This window comes from Pezoporus occidentalis, unplaced genomic scaffold, assembly GCF_034315485.1.
Source record: "Pezoporus occidentalis ecotype Australia unplaced genomic scaffold, CSIRO_AGI_Poc_V1 ctg74, whole genome shotgun sequence".
Lineage (NCBI taxonomy): Eukaryota > Metazoa > Chordata > Aves > Psittaciformes > Psittacidae > Pezoporus > Pezoporus occidentalis.
Genome location: NW_026916093.1, coordinates 348,185 through 368,026, shown reverse-complemented (window position 1 = coordinate 368,026; position 19,842 = coordinate 348,185). Strand labels below are relative to the sequence as shown.

Here is a 19,842-nt window from a genome sequence, read left to right as displayed (position 1 = left end):
GTGGCAAATATATCAGAGCAAAACTGGAACAGCATGTTGTAAATTACAGATTTGGGACACCTTATAATGAAAGGCAAAGGGGAAAGGAAAGAAATATGGGGACACCACAGGCATGATAGGTCAGCTTGAATCCATTTCCTTGGTAGCTGGCATTGTCACACCACCTTTCGCAGTCATTGCAGCATATCTCATGCTTCTGCCCACAGGGCAGGGGAGAAGGAGGTGTGCCGTTTCTTTCTGCACCACAAAAGTAGCAAGCCGACTTTAAATGTTAAAGTCACGTATTTTGGGTCTAGTACCAGGAAAATAAAGCTCTTTGATTGTTTCAGCATGGACCTGAAAAAAGTATGAATGTCCACTTGCACTTCAGCATGCCTTTGAAGAAATTCCAACAATCAGAACACAAATAAATCAAATAAATCAAACCACAAATAAATAAAAAACTGAACATAAATTTGAAGGTTTAATTCCTCTTCCAAATATGAAAGAGCTGTTTTTCTTATTCTGCTATGCTTTTTTTTTTAATTATTATTATTATTATTTTAAATTCCAGGCAGCACTTTAACAGCCATCTACTTTCCTCTCTGAACGGGAAGGAGACATGAATTTAAATTGCAAAATGGAGATCTGAAGTAACACAAAGTCTAAGCATATTTGGACACCGAGTTTGAAACCTAAATTTAAAAGCCCTCACTAGTTTTGGCATTCACTAAATACCTCCAGCCGGGACACCCCCAAAACGTGGCTTAAAATGCTGGTGGATGTTTGGAAAACTTTGGTCTTTACTTAACTATAGTAAATATTATGAAGTGGTAGTGCTCTATTTCCCTGTACATTGCAACAAGAAGCATCATTGTTTTAGGAACACTAGATTTCACTGCCAATATGCACGAAGGAATCCCAACGAAACACACACTTTTGTTCCAAATGCACAAAACCATCATGTGTCAGTACCTCGCAAAATTAAAACCCAGGTGATAACAAACTCTCCCAAGGATTCGATCCGCTCTTACCCAAATAAAATGAAAAAGCAGAACCGAAACCATGAAAATTTATATTCTTCCTGTTCTAGACCTTAAAACCACAATTATCTGGATTAATATAGTCTTTTCCTCAATTAAAAATCTCAACAAACTGACAACCTAGCAGCAACCAAACTCAAGTGAATGAGAGCAGGTGAGAACAGAATGCTACATAACATCATCCAAAGAAACCACTAACATTTTTAATCCTGATACTGTCAGATGTCAAAGAAAATAGAGCATATTTCATCTACCCAGATAAGAAGATAATAAAGTCAGTATTAGGCAGGAGACCACATGGGTCTGAGTAAGGAAGAGGTCCATGCCACAAGGTCAGATTTCAGTAAGGACAAGTTGAAATGCTAGTTGACTGTTTCCTATACTTCACGGTTGCACAGCACAGGACACCACATTTTATTCTGAATCAGAGCACAACATTATAATGACCATCACAACATGTATATCTCCAAGTATAACTGAAAACTTTCATACTGTGATCCAGAAATGCATGTATAAATTCCAGATCCATCACACAATGTCACTGAACTAAGTCCAAGTCCCATACTGACACTGCATTAAAATCCAGGACAGTTGCATTAGGATAAAAACTCAGTACTGAGTCCCATAGACATGGGGAGCAACAGAGAAGTTCACAAGGGCTCCAGGATGACTTGCATAGAACTTGAACAAGATGCACAACTCATACTAATGAAAATTATAAAATGCTTTGTACATATACTTACACAAGAGACAGGAAAGGTTCCTTCAGAGGAAGGCCACAAACTGATAGTGAGTGATCTGAAAAGGGAGAAAGAAACAAAGGAAATTAAGTGACAATAAACACACTAAGTGATACCAATATAAAACAGGGATCAAGGAGACTCACAGATGGTAGCAGTTCCCACAGCACAGAAAGGGAACCCCGCTTCCCCTCCGTGTTCAAAATTCACGAACTGCATAAATCTTCTAAGTTTTGAAATTACTTGACCCCAAAACTATGTAGCTGAGAAAACTGGTAATGGCTCAGAAGCCTTTCAGCCCTGGGATAATTCCAAACCAGCAGAGACTAAATATCCTCTGGTGGCTGTTCAACAGCCTCCATGAAATAGGCTTGTGGCTCCTATGGACCAATGCTCTTATCATAAAACACTGCCAGATTTGAATGGCATCCTTCTTAGCAGTCATGCCAAATGATACAGGCCTCTGAAACAGAACTCTCCTTCTTGATCCTGACTTTCACAGAAGAGAGGTCAGGCATATTATTAGGGCTGAGGATGCTTACATTATGGCTGATAACTCACAGAAAGATTGTGTTGTCTTAGCTCTGTCAACACAGTATCTTTTGGACCTGATGGATTTGCTACCCTGAGACCTCTAAGGAAAAAAATGGCTGCATGAAAGTGGAATGGCTAAAGGATTTCAAATTCTTGGTAGACTATGGATCTAGCTACCAAAACCTACTATGGAGTAGCTAAACTTTAGCGCCAACACATTTTCCATAACATATAAGCCTGGGATGAAGTAATAGGCAAAATAAATCAAAGCCTGATGCTCTGAATTGTAAAAATATGATATACTCCTGTTGGACACAGAAAACAAAAGCAGGTGCCCCAAAATGTTCAAAGCCACAAACCAGTCCTGTTCACCCTTCCCTTCAACCAAGCTGAAAGAAATTCAGGTAGTCAGACCAGACAGTGCTTGCTGAAAGATCAATATCAGGGGACCAGGAGTATGGGGAGAAAGACCATGGGATCCATGTGGTGTACTCCAGTACTTAAGTCAAGACATGGCCCTCACCTACTGTTTTCTGTTCAGTTACAGGGAGAGATTGGGTCTATCTTTCCTCAAAGCAATTAAAAATATTCAGAGAAATATGACCCTAAGTTGAGATAGTGGAAAAAGGAAAAGTGAGGAGCAGACACAGGAGAGGAAGAGGGAAGGCAGCCAGAAAAATTGTTAAGAGATGTAGCTATTATCTGTGGGGATTATGGCCCTGGTAGAGGAGAGTGTGAAAGAAAGCATGTGTGCGTATCTAGTGGCTGGTCATCCACAAGGGAGGTGGAAGAAATGGAGCAAAGAGCAGAGAGAATCATAAAAACTTCAGGGCAGCAAACAAAATGCTTATAGCATGCTTCGGATAGGCCACCCAGACAGGCTCTATTTAACAGCAAATTTCTCTTTAAAGAAGGTAACATCTCCCACATGTAAGGAAGATTTGCATGGGACAGAAGACAGACTGAAAAGCTGAAGTGCCGTAAGGTGAAAAGAAGGGCATGATCAGGCTCATGGAGAGCAGATCACTATCTTACTTTCAAGAAACCATTACCCTGATAAACTTTAACAAGTTCTCCTGGTGGAAAAAAACCTTGCTTGGTAGGCATGCATCCTTTATTTTCCTTGTACATTGCTCCTGAAGATTTAACCTTGAAAGCCCATGGATTCACATGCAATAGGCTATAGGTGAAGGGCTGTCACTGGCTGGTAGGTGGGAAGCATTTCTTTCAGGGTTTTGGGCAGATGGGACAACGAGCTGCACACCACAGACCCTGAGACAAGAAGTCTGAGTCAAAGAAAGTATCTGAAAGACCTGGAATTAAAAAAAAAAAAAAAGGAGAAAAAAGAAAAAAAGTAAAGGAAAAAAAAAGGGGAGGCATCCAGCATGGGAAAAACCCCCAAAGAACGGAAAATTCTAGGCCGAGTGGTTAAAATTTGGCTCTATTATAAGCAACATAAACCAAGTTCTCTTAAGGGAAAGTGTCAAGCAACTTTGATGACACGGACACCAAAGAACTGCACAAATTATGGCCTGAGACTCTGGAGGTGCTGAGTAATGACTTACACCAACATTACCATCAAATTTGCTGTAAGAAGTGAATGAGATTGTCGTACCTAATTAAAACTGTACGGTAATTTCAGACAGGCACAATATACTGGAAGCTGCAAACCAGAACCTGGCAAATCACCAGAACTTAAACACCATCATTTTTTAAATGATCACAACTGCTCTGGACACTTGATTACCAGTTGTGTTCAAAGGAAAGCACATGAAAACAAAACTTGCCACGTAAAGCACTGGAAAAGCAAGATGTGTCTGAGGAAACTCTGATTTATTCCAGGTTAGATAACTGCAAAATACGTATGAGGGAGAGAAGTGGGCCAAATCCTGTTCTCACTGCTCTGTGCAATCATGCTGACTTAATTGAAACCATGAGCAGAACCTGAACCATTAAAATGCTGGGGTGAAACTTCTTATCTTATGGCGCTGTTTGTCACTAGAGACATACTTAACCTAATTAGCACAGTAGATTTCTTCAAGATATAATTATTATATAATATATAATAACATTAAAACCCAAAGTCTGATAAAGCTGACTGATTTCTCCAGGTCTCTGTGTTATAAGCAGAATAATTTCCCATCTTTATGCCGTTTTCAACCCACTACGGCTCTATTCGGTGGGGTGGACAAAAGGAATCCACTGATCTTTTTCATATTGAATTCCTAGCGTTAATTAATCATTATTACTTGGACGCTGTTTTGGCCATTGGACAGAACAGCCAGGGGCTAATCTTAAACCTGCCCTTACTTCACTGTGGCTAGATTCTGCCCACTTTCTCTTTGCTATGTGAATAAATTCCACTTAGATCACAAAGATCAAGAGACAATAAAGTCCTAAACATCAAGGATATTTAGGAATCTATCCCCCCTTGAGTTTAATGAGAATAAGGTTCGTAAACACTGAAGAATTTCTATTTATGGAGAATTAAGATGGTGAAATCCAATCATATGAATTACATTATATACACAGGTAATCACTTTATGAGGCTAACTACAATTTTCAGAAGTGACTTAAGCATTCATGCCAAAGTCCATTGGAAGCCTGTGAAATTTTGGCTATAAACCCCTGGGACTTGAAAATATTTTAACTTCAGCACTGCTTACTTTCAACAAAATTAACATCTTAGGTGCCAAAGTCATTTTTGCAGTTGGCATTCAGTTGCTTCTTACGATTTATTTGCTAAATGGCTTGAGTTCATCTGTTTCAAGTGTCTTTTAGCAGTAAATTAGGACAGCGATTCTGCTCTATTTTTGCAAAGTGATTTAGCATCTCTCTGACGTAATGCACTAGCAAGGTGAGAAATTTTATTCCTTCAGCCCCTAGACTGGCAAGAAGCAGGCAAATTATGAACTGAACATGGAAGACTAGCAATGGATTCAGATAATCCAATACCGACTGCTCTTGCCTCAAAACATCTCCACCCTTTACCGATACAGAACAAGTGAAGGGAACAGCTTTATCCTATATAATCAACTCAGTGAGCTGGATCCAAGATGCAGAACCTTTTCACCCTTCTCCTCCTGGATGCACTACACCTGCTCAGTATCTAAACTAGAATCTAAACCCAGTGAAGATAAAGAAAATCATTTACTAGAGAATCCCCCAGTTCAAAGGGGGCCAAACAGAGCCAGTGCCATGCTGGGGAAAAGAGGAGTGAAAAAGGAGACTCAGCTGAAATTCAGTGAAGCCCTGTAAATGACATGAGGAGGCAGAAAGGCTGCACTACATCTCTGACACAGCAGAGACAGATTACAGCAAAATTAAATTGAGGCTTTTAGTGGATATAATTGTTGTTTTTATATATTAATGAACAACAATAATACGTGATTCTAAACTGAATACCAGGTTTGACATTTAATCTGAGTGCTCACACTATCCATAAATGTTCATAAACGTCACAAGACCCCTACCCTCTGATTGAATTACAATCTAGTATGCAATTTAGGAAGCACGGATTAATCTACATAGTTTTATATTTCTGCAGGTTACATTGTTATTTGTTGATTTATACCCTTTTCCCCTAAGTGTCCTTTCCATCGAGAATCCAGGAAAATACATGCAAATCATTATTAGGAGAGCAGCTCAGAATCCAGTGACTAGCAGCAGATGGAAACTTGGTTCAGTGAAACCTATACTAATTATCATATGCTTTTTGAAGTCACCTCTGCTAATGGCCACCAAAATCTTAGTCCCTGTGATATCTCCTATTACCTTCGCATGAACTCCTACTACAGCCAGCAATCACCTAACATGCTCCTTGGCAATGCTGTGCAATTAAACCACCTTTCAATCAAGCTTGCTGAGGAATCCAGAGATGGAAACTGCTTTAATATTAGGAGTTAATTACAAGAATGCAGAGGAAGGCAGTCAAATGTTATGTTAGCATACCAGAAATGTGACAACGCCTTAACCACAGATGTCACATGCAAGGTAGAGTCATATCAGGAAAAATGACATGGCAACGTAAAGAGGAAAATGATCTTCAAGTTCTCCTTTTCCTTTTCTTTTTTCCTACTGTGCTCAGGCTACTTGAGGTGATCACCTCCTTTAGCAGCCAAAATATCTAGAATTTCACTGCCACCTGTATTAACAGGCTTCTTTGCACAATGCTGTCTGCTTGGGGACTGATAATGACACCTACTCAGTGTGTGGGCAACATGGGATCAGTCCAAAAAGCCGATCAGACAATTGCATTTCTGCACATCCTGACCTCTGCAGAAGCCTAATCCCGCTCCCTTTGAAATCAACCGAGTTTTCTCAAAGGGTTAATGGGGCAGGTTCCTTTTCTTTCTCTGCAGCTTTACCTCTACGTGCTTAGGAGAAAAGTTCCACACCCTGGTCCTTGTCCTTGTGGATTCCTTCATTCAAAAAAAGACTGAAGAGAAGGACTGGATGCTCCACTCAGTGTGGAACATCACTCAGTTAAGTGGTAGGAAACTGATCAACTGAGGAGATGGTTTCAGAACCGACACCATGTTGCAGTGAGGGAGGAAGGAAAAATGGGAGAGGGTACTACAAATTCAGCTTGACAGTCAGTTATACGGCCATGTATCACATCTTAGTCTATGATACTGGAGAATCAAACTAAAATGATCTTTGAAAAACGACAAGGAGTTTTGTACATATGTTAGAATTAAGGTGTATCTGTATACACTGGAACACACTCACACATGTACTGTGGTTATGTATCATTAAATAATCTGAAAACATCAACCACAGGTGTGCACGCTCTTCTTAGTGAAATAAACAGCCCAACTGTGGTTCTGCAGAGAATGCAACAATGACTTGAGAACACTTTTCTATCAAAATTCATTGATATTTCCATCACTCATTTTCCAAAGACAAAGTCTGTTTGGAAGCCAGAGTCCACAGAACATAACAGAAAAAGTAACTGACTTTTTCTTCCCTCAAACCTGAAGACAGAAAACCTTGCAGTTTACATTATCACATATTCTAACAGATTTATGATACATCTATAGCTTATATTTTGTTTAATTAGTACATTAGTTAGTAACATTTTTAAATTTGGACCATAAAGAATAGTAAAAGCAGACTTTATTTTTTGTAATTAAGAATTGTTTGCCATGTCTTTTTCAAATTAAGAAACATGTACTGGGAAAAGGAGGCTTTAAATGTGTGTGACTTTAACTGTGTGTTATATGTGTGCACATATGCAAATGATCTTATAAATGAGAAACTTCACGGACCCTTAACTAGAAAATACAACAGAAAAGTCTGATGGAATAGATTTTTCAGCACACTCTGCTTGCCAGGAAGGCTGGATGATATTATATTTTGATAAAACAGAAGAAGCTAATCCAATCAGAATTTGGACTTTCATGTGTGAGTCAATTCAAAAAGACTTCAAGTCAAGGAGCTGATTCATTCCACAGGTAAAGCAGCCCAAAATAAGTCTTACCAGCTGTTCTCAATGAAAACAATGAGAAGGATAAAATAAGAAAAGGAATCTCTCACATCTGCAAACTGAACTCTAATTAATATCCATCAGAGGTCTCCAGCTCCCTAAGAAGAACTTCAGTCAAGAAAAGTCTCTACACAAAGCACCTCTGAGGAAAACATCTTTAAAAGAAGAGCAGGAGAAGTCTCTGGAAGCAACACCACATTACAGCTTCTGTAGATGTTGCTTTAAAGGGCTCTGGTTGACAGCAAAACCAGTAAGAAGTGGTGGTAGGAGAAATGTTTAAATATATTCTTTTTTGGAATCGAAATGTGGCATTCTGAGCATGTATCTTGAACTAAAGATGGCCTGGAATGATATTACTCTCAACTTCCCGTAAACTCTAACCTGGATGTTTGGTTGGAAGGCACTTGGCCACTGCAGCCTCATGCAGCTCAGCCTACTGGCATAAGGAAGCTGTACACCACCACCCTTCCAGTGGCACAGGACTACCCCTTTCCTGCCTTCCTTCACCACCCCAGAGGGGTACATGGACAAGGAGCTGATGGTTCCTGCCTATCATCCTTCCAACATCCTTGATACCCTTTCTTCACCATGTGACCTTGCATACTCCCATCAACAGGCAGTGAAGGAACAAAGACAGCCCTTTGCCCAAAGATGGCAAAGATGGTGGTTTGGATGTGACTGGGCTGTTCCCATCCAGATAACAGCCTGTTCCCTGTTCTCTCCTGGAAAAGAGGAGGAAAAAAAGAAGTCAACTGTTGACCAGATGAGTTGTCTTCGTGGTCCATAAATAGTTTGGGAATTTAAATTTTAGAAAATCTTTTGTGTTGGCTACTTTTGTCACTTGGAACTCAGCTTTGAATCCTTGAATGAAAGAAAACAGAAAACATATCTACCTAAATATACAAACATATATATATACCTGAAAGTTCTGGCTGTCTTTCAGGATCATACCCTAGAAACTAGGTTTTAGCTCTGCTCATGCCTGTAGGTGAATTTTCTTTTCTGAGGCAGTGTAGTTGAACTGGCAGCTCACAAGCCAGATCTGCTGACTTATACCACAGCTGCACTACGTTATCCTCTCGTTACTGCATGCTGGATAAGCACAGAAGTGTATCTTCTGCTTCCCTGATTGGAGGTGTGCAACTCCAGCACATGGTCCATGTTCTCTGCACCCTCTCAAGTACCTCTCCTGAATTCAGCAGTGCCAAAACTGGACTACACAGCATGACAAAATATAATCAAATAATACTGAACTATTTTAGCAGACTAAACTTGAGTAACCAAAATTTCAAGCAAAGAAAGTATGGTACTAGGAATTAAATGCATTTGTATTAATAATAGCAATTAGTGAAGTTTGTCTACTATTAATAAGAAGGTAATTGCTATAAAATCTAGTGATACATACAAATAGGTTACTGATGTGAGGAAGTAACCCTGGAACATTAGTTTAAGTTATTGCTTGGGAGCTTTCTATTGCTAATTGTTATTTTCTTTCTGGGTATTAATGTTCCTCCAGGATGATCTGATAAATCTAGTGGTGCTGTGATCACTTCTCTAAATGGTATCTTTGGATCATATGTGGTCCCAAGAGCCACGGCACTCCAGTGTACTTTACGTAATTTATTTCCAAAGTGAGACGTGCTGACTCTCCATAATATTTCTTTCATTTTAACATCTAACATTCAATTTGGGACATAAGTACTCTGATATATCATTTTTCCCTGAAGACACTGCAGATCAGAACCAAAGGGCACTGGCTGAGTTTGAGAGTACCATGAGGCTCAGAGAACAGGGTGGGCTGGAGTGGGGGGCACTGGTGAGCCTGAGCTGCAAAGGCACTGGAGGGCTGTGCATAGATGTGGGGGTCTGTACCATCCATGGGTGTTGGGGGGCAAAGGGTATGAGCAGAGCTCTGGCAAGCCCCAGGCTGGGATTACACTGGACTTTAAAAATCCAGCTTGCTCTCTTTGGTCAGAGCTGCAAGGTTGAGGACTTGATGATGACAGTGTCTGTTACATCAGGAGCAAAGTGGCAACAAGGTCATTTTGGAAAAGTGTAAGTATGTCAAACCCATAGTCACAACCATTTGAAGAAAATGTCAGAATGTTTTCCTGACTCCCCCTCCAGTAAAGAAATCATAAATGTGAAGACCTATAGGAAAATGCTAACTCAACGGATACGGTACACAAGAGCAGCAAATCCTTGAAAGAGAAGGCACCATGTGGGTTGTGCTCCATTTTTACAGTATGCACTGCTTCAAACATGAACTGTGTTCTTGTGATGGTGTTCAACACTTGGAACGAGACTAAAAGCATTACAGAAGTATTTCATTTGCCTTTGAACCCCTGCAGACCCACTGAAGTCAAAAGGGTTATGCAGCTGCACCACTGTATGCAGTGTTAAGCCCTCAGCATCCAGAAAGACAGGTTAAATATGTGCTTTTTCTGAGTTTTCAGGAAGGAAACTCAACTTTCTTTCTCTCCTTCCCCTCCCATTTTCTTTCCTATAAGGCCATAATTAATACTTTGGAATTTATTTTTCACTGGCTTCTTTTCACTCTATGCCTATTAAAATAAATCTAAACTACCTTATAGAGATTCACTAAGCTTCTGGGCACAATGGGAACTCTCCATTTTATGTTCTGTATGACATCAGTGTACTCTATAGCATGTTCTTAGACTTGTGACACATGCTCTGAAAACTGAGTTTTAGGCAAACTAGTTTTCATTGTTTTTGTAGATTGGGGTAGGTGACAGAAGAGTCAAGAATGCAGTCTCTTACCACTGAACCTGATCCCTCTTACCACCAAATCTGATGCTGTTTTATAGGATCCTATCTCTAATTCAAAGTTTTACTGCTAATATAGCTAAACCACCTCCCCACCTTTATTCTTGTTTTATCAGCTTAACTTTGACACGCCACCCACTATGACCCTCACCACCAATGTGATGCTGCAGGAAGGGAGTTTAAGTCATGCAGCAGAAGGGTACCTTAGGTGGCTATTTTTCATCAACTCTTCAATCTTAACTGGAGTATTCATGTGATAATATAGATAAAGGACAACACAGGGTAGTTGACAAAATCAAATTACTGCAAAATGTAATGGAAAAGGTATATGCCCCAGTCATAGAGACAGAATAGAAAAGAAACCACACTAAGTCCCTAGCACCTTTTCTAGTAGGACTCACCCTCTGAAGCCCACACTCTGTTCCAGTACTGATCTTTCTCTCCTGAATAATAACCAAACCATCTTGGGCTATCTCAGCCTGGTAATTTCATTTCCTGACCCAGTCAACAAGTAGAGATCATGGGACGGGCTTCATGGCTGTCTGAATTATTTCTTGTATTTTCCAAAGTTCCAGTTTTTCCCCAAAACACTATAGTTTATCCATATTCACACAGCTCATCCGGAGAGAAACTATCATGCCTTGAATCTGTGGAGTTCAATACACATAGTCTCAAGAGGTTTATCCACAAAAGAAAAATGAAACAAGCCACCAATGAGCTGAACATTACCTTTTACTTTATAGGGAAAATTGCCCTTATTCTCATTTTACGGAATGAATAAAGGAAAGAAGAGAAAGCTGAACTGATCTTGAAGCTGATCAATACTAAAGCAGAACTGCAAAACGAACTCACATCTTTTGATGCTCAGTTTAGAGCCTGAGCCACATAAGGTTCTAAATGAGAAGAAAAATCCTTACAGAAACCTGAAAAGCCACCTGCATACTCCTTTCAGTGAAGAAAAGCTGATCCCTTTGATAGCTGCAGCCAAACCAAATGGCAGACACAGAGATTTTACAAAGTCTCTTAGTGGTGAGCCATAGTTTACGCTATTTGTCAGCTTTCCTGCGAAGTGTAAGTGTCCATTTCACAAAGACAAAACCAAAAGCAAACAATCCCAAAAACTTATCCAAACCCAGTTTACACAGTTCACTGCACCCATTCGCTGTAGAAAAGTAAACCCTTCTTTATGGGTTGGATTCGAATACAATCATTATACCATTTTCCCAGCTCATCTAAAAATGCAACAAGTTACAGCAATCAAAAAGACATTTATAGGTGAGTCAATTTAAGAAGCCACACAATTATCTGGCATTGTACTCTAAGAACATGTCACTTCTATAGATGGACTCCGTCTTATAAGCTATTGCAGAGTTATATTCAATGCTAGTTTGGGAGACAAGTGGGTGGGGAAAGAAAGACTCAGATCCAAGGAATACTGTAGAGCATAAGAGCAATGCTAGCTTTATTTTGCAACCCCTTATTTGAACATGGTAAGACATGAGAACACAAATCAAAGAGATAAACTATGCCAATTTCTTCGTAGCTGACTTGTTACAGGATATTGTTTGAGTCCTCACTAATGAATCCATGAGGTTGGTTATTAGTGTGATTAGGAGTTGGGAGGATGGAGGTCTGAGACCTTCCAAAGGAAACATTTTGTTCAGAACTGTTAAAGAAAATAAAGTCAGCATTACAGTAACTTTAACAACCCAACCAGGATAATGGTCTGTGCATGCAGGCAGTGCTACTGCTATTTTAAATGAGGGAGATAAACTCCACATAAGATGTGAAGCTGCGATAAGATGGGAAGCTGAGATAACCAGCTATTCAGTCTTGGGGATCAGAAAGCTGTCAGCTTGAGAAACATGAGTATCTGTGGAAATGCTCTGGAAAAGGAAGGATGGTGAAGTTACTAGCAGGTGGCAAGAAAAAAAAATAAAAAATAGAGCTTTAAAATTTGCTTTTGGTTTGTGGCACAGATAAATAAGTTAAGGAAACTGAGATGCTTTGGCACCCTTGGTAGCCTACTGAGATAGATTTGGGTTTTTTTCTTCCAGACAAAAGCTGGCTGTATGCAATGTTATTCTGCTTTGACAGTAACCCCCCAAAAGACCAGTGGCTGTGCCCATCACTAAGATTGGCATGAAAAACTCTACTGGCTTCATTAGGAATGAATCAGAGAGGTAGCTCTACACCATGTCAATTTGCAGCAATGGCAGATAAAAAGCATTCCTTGAAGACAAAGGCTTCCCCTCCCCAGACTCCTCTCTGCTTTAGTCACAAAACCTTAGTTTCCTCATGCCGTAACACTGAGGTTAAAATAACTCACTTCCTCAGAAGATATGTTGTGAGGGGATGTAGTTTAAAATTAAGAGTCCTCTTCTTTCATTATCAACTCTACCATTTATCAGCTCTAGCTTTTATCACCAGCATCTAGCACTTGCCAGTATAGCAGGATCAGAGACAACAGTGTTTGCCCAGACACCACAGGTACCTCTGACAGGGCAAGGTATCTTGCAGAGCTATCATCATACTGTGGTGAACCTTCCCCTGGAGGATTTTGAGTTAACCATGTATATGAGAACAAGTAGAAGGTTTCCTTACTCAAAGCACTCTACTATTTCCATTTCAGTGCAGGTGAAATGGTGAAAAATACTGAGAGAAATTTCTTCTGTATCCAGAGATTTTTATGCACACAGGTATTAACAGACCAAGGTACTTAGCTTTAAGAGCCAAGTTCACACCTACATTCTAAAAGAGTCTTGAAGACAAGTTATGAACTAGACTAATGAACTGGCTCCATTTAATAAGAGAGAGAAACAGAAAACAAGCATTTCCTCAAAATACATTTTCCTGGGGACAGGTCAGGGGTGAGATATTCCAGGTAGCCTGGCAGATATCGCTGTCTTCTAGATTCAAAGAAGGGAAAAACACACAAGCAACGAACCTCCCCCCTCCACACCATACAAAAGTGATCACTGGGAAGGATTTAATGGAATCAGCTTGTCAAAATGATGAGGCTAAAAAAGCTTTTACAGAACATGTCCATGACAAAAACTTTAGCATAACGTATATAGTGCAGAGTGGTTTTTGTCATGGCAAAAAGGAAGGAATATCATTAATTTAGACACTAAGTGTAAGGTTCTGCTGAAAATCTCCATGGGATAAACTGCAGAAATACAGCCTTGACCAGACAAATGGAACCAGGAAAGTCCCAGTTCTTGTTAGAAGTTATCGAAAGTGCCATTGAGTTTTTAAAGTCTGTCATCTCTGGTAGATGATAAGAAAAGGGTTGGGCTGTTTTCTTCAGATCTACAAGCATCTGGCTACAGTCTTGCTGAGGCATATACATGATTGGAATTGAAAATGAGCTCTTTTAAAAGTGCTTCTTAAAGGGACCCTATTCATACGCAGTACTTTCTTCCCAAATCTTTTATGGGAAAAAAGCTCATTACGGTCACACAGACAAATGCTGTATAATCTTTCACCCTGTCCACTAGCAACGTGTTCAATCCAATTTACAGCACTTCCCGCTATTCTAGTTCTGGACGCCCCACACAGCTCTCCTAAATGCATACCCATCCTGACCCACTGCTCCCCACCCGCTGCTCTTTCAATTTCAGGCTTCCCTGGAGCACTGACTGCCATTCATGCCTAATAGCAAGGTGGAGCAACTTGATTAGACAACTCTGAAAAGTGAGATTTCTGTGCCTTTTTTAGGCACAGAAACTCCATAATTAAGACATATTATTGTATGTTGGAACGCTCTGAGACAGGGATGAGAGTGGCCTTCGCTTCAGGAAATGACATTTTGTACCCATGACAATTCATATTCATCTGAAAAACAAAAGTTTCTGATTGAAGCTCTTTCAAACTCCCTCCCGGCTTGCTGACAGATCTGTCCCTGCTCTATGCATCCACCTCCACGTCAGCACTACGGAAAGTAGGGGCCTGCAATTAGTAGAGAGAAATATTCAAGGAATCGTTTACTTGGCTAATTCATGTCCTTGTCCACTTTTGGAAGGTCCACCATCACACTGCCATTTTGCTTTTCAGTGCAGCCTATTTTTTCCACCTTCCTTGGGCAGTGCTGTTCACTATGCATATACGGTCTGCTTCATGTACTTGACATTTGGAGCAGAGGTGCATAGGTGGGATCAAGCAACGCAACAGACCATGTCAAAACAGACGTACAGCATTGTTTTTGCTTTCTGACTGGATTAATGTTAAACCCTTGAGCCCTCAAACCATGTACTCAAGCCTGTGCTTAACTTCAAACATGTGAATGCAACGGGACTCAAGCATGTAATTAAAATTTAACCTTCACTTCAGGTTCCATTTAACAGAAATGGACTTATGCATGTGCTTAAACGGCTTCCTTTGTAGAGACAATTTACTGAGCTGAAGTAAGAACTGGGGAGAAGAGATGAAGACATCACTGGGATTTGGATTCATTCAGGATTAGAGGGGAGAGAAACGTTACTATGGAATTATAGAAGACAGTGACTTATCTTGGAAGACAAAAAGCACTTCTGATGCCATACTAGATTTACAGATACTCTACAGCTTTCTGGTTAAGGATGCAGTTTCATTTCTCCCACTGTTTTTCCTTAAGCTAGCTGTATGTCCATCGCCACCTGTAGAAGGTCAGGCCAGCTCCTGGGCTGATTGCTTTGACTGCACAAGGGAGGTGGGAAACATGTGCAAAGCCATCTCTCGCAGCACTTACCTCTTACAGTGTAAACACGCATGTGAGCTGACAGTTCACTACCTGAAAGCATATGAGCATGTGATTTTTAAAGTGGGCCGTTTGCTTTCACTAGAGTAAAGCCTGACTGCTTGAATGTTTGCACAAAGCAAACACATGAAGGGCGTGACTGCAGTGAGAGTAAACTCATTTGTAAAAGTAAGCGAATACTCATGGACTTTCTGTGTGTGTGCGTGCTAATGTCCACACAGTTGTCCTTTTATTAGGTATAAATGGCCTTTCTGTTTGACACTGAGAAACAGTGCATCAGTGCTCATCCCAAGAAATGTTCACATCTGCCAGCCTTCCTCATCTGTCAATATGCCCGCGCACAGGGTAGGAGCAGGGGTGAATCAGAAGGACTGCGTAGGACTGACAATAGAGCTTGCATCAAAAGTAGTATTCCTCTGCCTCTCTGAAATGCAGACGTTTTACAAGCCTTTCTCCCTGAAGGAATTAGGATTAGACTTCAAAGCTGCAGAACAAAACAGAGTCATACAGGCACACAATTATTGGACTAAGTCCACGGACAATGATACCAAGGGGTTTAACGTTTATGAGATCTTTTCAGGCTATTGTAGCTTCCTCTGTGTTCTGAGAGCCTTCTTCATGGAGAAAGCCTTTGACTCCTCTGGTAGTGGCCACTGTATTAGCTGGCATGACAGTGCCATGTGTCCCCTGCCTCAACCGTGGTACCGCGTTCCCATTAGAAAGATTCAGAATACCTCATTCATGTTTCTTAATAAAGGAAAGGATTACAAGGTACTAAGAATATCGGGCACAACCTCACCAGTCCCTCTTTCACCCCAATTCTCTTCTCCCAAGCTACTCATTACCTCAACTCTAAGTTAATTTATCTTAGGTAAACAGCTCAGAAATCTTGTAAACAGAATCAACTCTGCTTCAACCTGCAACACTTTTTTTTCCTTTCACATTCTTTACCAACAGAAGTGGAAAAAATAATATATGTACATAACAGCAAATGTTCTCTCGCTATTTTTCTTGGATTTTTTAACTGTTTTTATCTTTTATAAACAGTGGTGATGGAATTATAAACACCATTATTCCACCTCCATGTTAATACTCTTATTATCTTGCATAAACAGAAGTGAACGAATATGTACATGACACCAATCAATCCTTATTAAAAAAAAAAAAAGAGAGAGAGAAGTTTTTATCTTTTATAAACAGCGGAGGAAGAACTTAATGAATTCAAAATGTAGTTTTCCTGTTTATATTATTACGATCCGAAAGTAGAAACCAAATGATGTATATTCAACATCGCACAAGCAGTCAGTTATGAAATACTTTCTGCTGACTTCCAGAGTAAATGCAGTCTTAGTGAAATCTGCTGGTCTGAGGAATCTGGAAACTGGTGGCCTGAGTCTAACTACAGAGCAGGGGCTTGAACCGTCTTCTCCCACGACACTTTTGCCAAAGCTCTTCAGCCCCTTCCTTGAAGGGCCACCCACGATAAAACAGGATAGCTCAATCTCTGTGGTGAACTGTTGGTACTTGGTCTTTCTGCTGCGATTGCCAGATATAGGGGGCTAATTAATACAGATTGATTTTGCGTAATGCGGACACCTGCCACTAGAAACTGGGCTCAGACCCCTAAGTCATTTCACAGAGGCCACCCAACAGCTGCTCCACAGTAATGACTTTGGGGCATGGGTGACCTAGGTCAGATTTAAACGTGTAACTTCAAGCTGATAGGTTCCATATGTCAGTACTAATCCACATAACCACCCACACCTTCTGCTTTCTTTTTTTTGTGTGTGCTTGTTTCTGGCTGATCTTCTAAAGCCCATCTCTGAGCCTAAAAGACTCTTGCCTCTACCTCATATGTCAGCCTTAACCAGGATGAAGTGCAGTTCCAAGTTTTTTTCCCCCCCCTCTACCATACTTTCCTCTGACGGATCATTTCTTCCTTTGCTTTAGCCATGCAAGGTCTACCTCCTTCTCATCCTGAATGGGTTTCCCCCAAAGAACAAGTAGAAGAGATCTTCAGTTTTCAGGGCTGTTCCCTTTTCAAAACAGGGGCTGCTCTTCGGGCGATGATGCTCTTCTGCTGTTACCCTTTGCAAACCCAACATGAATTTTGTTTCATCCAGTCTGGGTATAAACTTCCTACATAGCTTGGTGCAACTGGCAGCCCAGGTGACCAGCCTTGAATTTCTTCCAAAAGCAGTTTTATTCTGAGGTCCCACACTGAACACAGCTGCCTCAAGTTTTAACTCGTATCCTGCTTCCCTTCTCCCCACAAAGTTGGGACCTTTGTATACAAACAGACAACCACTTGAAAAATTAGGACCCAATTCCACTGTACAGATTTCAACGTGATGCACAATCTGAGCCAGCTGCTAAAGGGCAAAAATCTCTTCTGTAAGTTATTCTATGTGCTAAGGAGATCACAAAGGAAAACCTCCAGAAGAAAATTCAGGGGAATTAGGACTAGTCAGGGAATGCAGAGTCCCCCTGTTTAGGGACTAGGAGGAAGAGTTTTGTTTGGCAGCAATCTGCTTTGCTGCATCTCAGACTGTGAAAATATTTCCTTAAAACAATAACTGCTCAGATAATTGGGATGCACTGATCATGACTATAGAAACAGTGTTGTCTCCCCTTGTTTTCCTTCCTTTCTCATCCTTGTATTCCATTTATTTGCTATATTTGTACAAACTCTGAGCCCCAGTTAGTGACCCTTCTGCTTGTATCAGACAAGAGCCCCAAGCTGCAAAGTCCTGGCCAGCAGGATCTGTGTCTGTATTTTCTCTCTTCACAGGGATGTTTAAGTCTAAATTTTGCAGCATACGGACCCTCTGTCTAAAAAGGCTCCTTAAAGCACCAAATTAAACACACAAGGGAGAAGTAAGGCCTTTCAGAGGAGGGTAGCCAAAAATAGAAGGAAAAAAACATATTTCACCATTTGTTTTGAAAACACCAAAAATGATTAAAACATAAATGAAACTAAACTAAAAAAAAAAAAAAAGTAAAAAATCTTACCATATGAACAAATTCCCTGCCAAGTTCCATTTTTAAATCAAAGCCATTTTAGGCTCATATGTCAAAAAAGAGAGTCCTAAACTAACAAACTTATGTAATGGATTTTAAAAAACTGCACAGACGTGTTTAACTGTAATTGCCAAATCTGTTCGGACTACATGAGGAGAGAGGAGGAGGAAGGGGAAGGACGTACAAAGGTTTGGGATTCATCTGTGCAACTGCCCCCAAGTTGAGATTCCCTTTGAAGCTGGTTCCAACTTTCAAGGAGCCAAGAACATGACTCACTCCAAACTTGTTTCTCCCCCTGTTCCCATTCAGTAGACCTCAACATTTGAGACAAATGCAACTGGGCTTCCTTACCCATAGTAAAAATTATGAACTTATGTGTGGATAACAAAGGGAAATGAAAGGGACGGAAGTGGGTGAGTGGGAAGAGAGATTAAAATATATCCAAAAAAGACCCTCAAGACCAAGAAGCAACTAAAGTTAGGACACTTTTGGGGTTGGCAGAAAAAATACCCACTATAGATCAAGACAAAGAGATGAATCGAGTGGTCAGCAAGACACCACTAGATAGCATGAATAGAAAAATGTGAAAGACCATTAAATACTTGTGTACCTAACCCAGCTCCTGGACAGCTCTTTTCCACCTAAGAAATATCAGGTTTTGCTTCAGTTAAGAGGCTATCATTACATTCGAAGCAAGTATAAGAAAATACATATTCTAGGAGGAAGGATTAGTCAGACAGCTGTGTCGCAACTGAAAAGACAAAACTAGAGGTCTCAGCCTGTCCAGGAAAGGACTCCCTGCTCCTCTCAAACCACTACATGTCTTCTTCCCTGCTGAAAAGCATCCAGGCACTCTAACCCCACACAGAGATAACCCCTATAACTTCCTATCGCCTTCCCGCCACAAAGAATGGGGATATGTGACCTGCCTCATATCTGTCCTTTTGAGATTCTCCAAAGTCCAAGTGGAACACCCTCTGACCTACTCAGAGGGTAGCACCTGCTGCTCTCTTCATGCCAAATTTTGGGTGGCCTGGAAGACCTGCTCACCCTCTCTCAGATTGACCAAGTGATCTTCCAAAGCCTTCCTAACAGTCAATCCCGTTCCTTCATCTGACATCTGTCAAGGTCAACCACCAGGCCTCTTTCTTTCCCCTTCAACAGGTTTCCCACTCAAGGTTTGTTCCTTTAGGATTTCAGAGTTAGCAGTAACAACAGAATTACTTGTGCATCTGGTGACTTCATGGCCTTGCTTCCCTGGCACGTTTCCACATTCACTTCCCGGTGTTCAGACCAGATTGTGTCTGGATCCAGGCTTAAACAGTCCTTCAAAGCTGATAGCTGAGGTGGTTCAGGGGCAGCATCCTGAATTAAACCTCTCCCTGTACTAATCTGACAAGAATGCTGTGAAGACCAAAGGGTAAAGAGTTATAACTGCTGAGTATCATAATTATAGGAGGGCAAAGAGGGTTCTGCTGCTTTTTAAAAATTAAAAATGTGTGCAAGTTCAAG

General features: G+C 40.6%; 1 protein-coding gene across 14 annotated transcripts in view; it reads right to left on the bottom strand.

Moving 5' to 3' along the window:
• ZBTB20 (zinc finger and BTB domain containing 20) overlaps positions 1 to 19,842 on the bottom strand; it is a 481,207-nt gene that overhangs the window by 141,423 nt on the left and 319,942 nt on the right. For all 14 annotated transcript variants that reach the window (XR_009961441.1, XM_062602027.1, XM_062602023.1 and 11 more), the window contains one exon: positions 1,766 to 1,820. The gene's annotated coding sequence lies outside the window, so the exon portion shown is untranslated. The remainder of the gene's footprint in view (positions 1 to 1,765; positions 1,821 to 19,842) is intronic.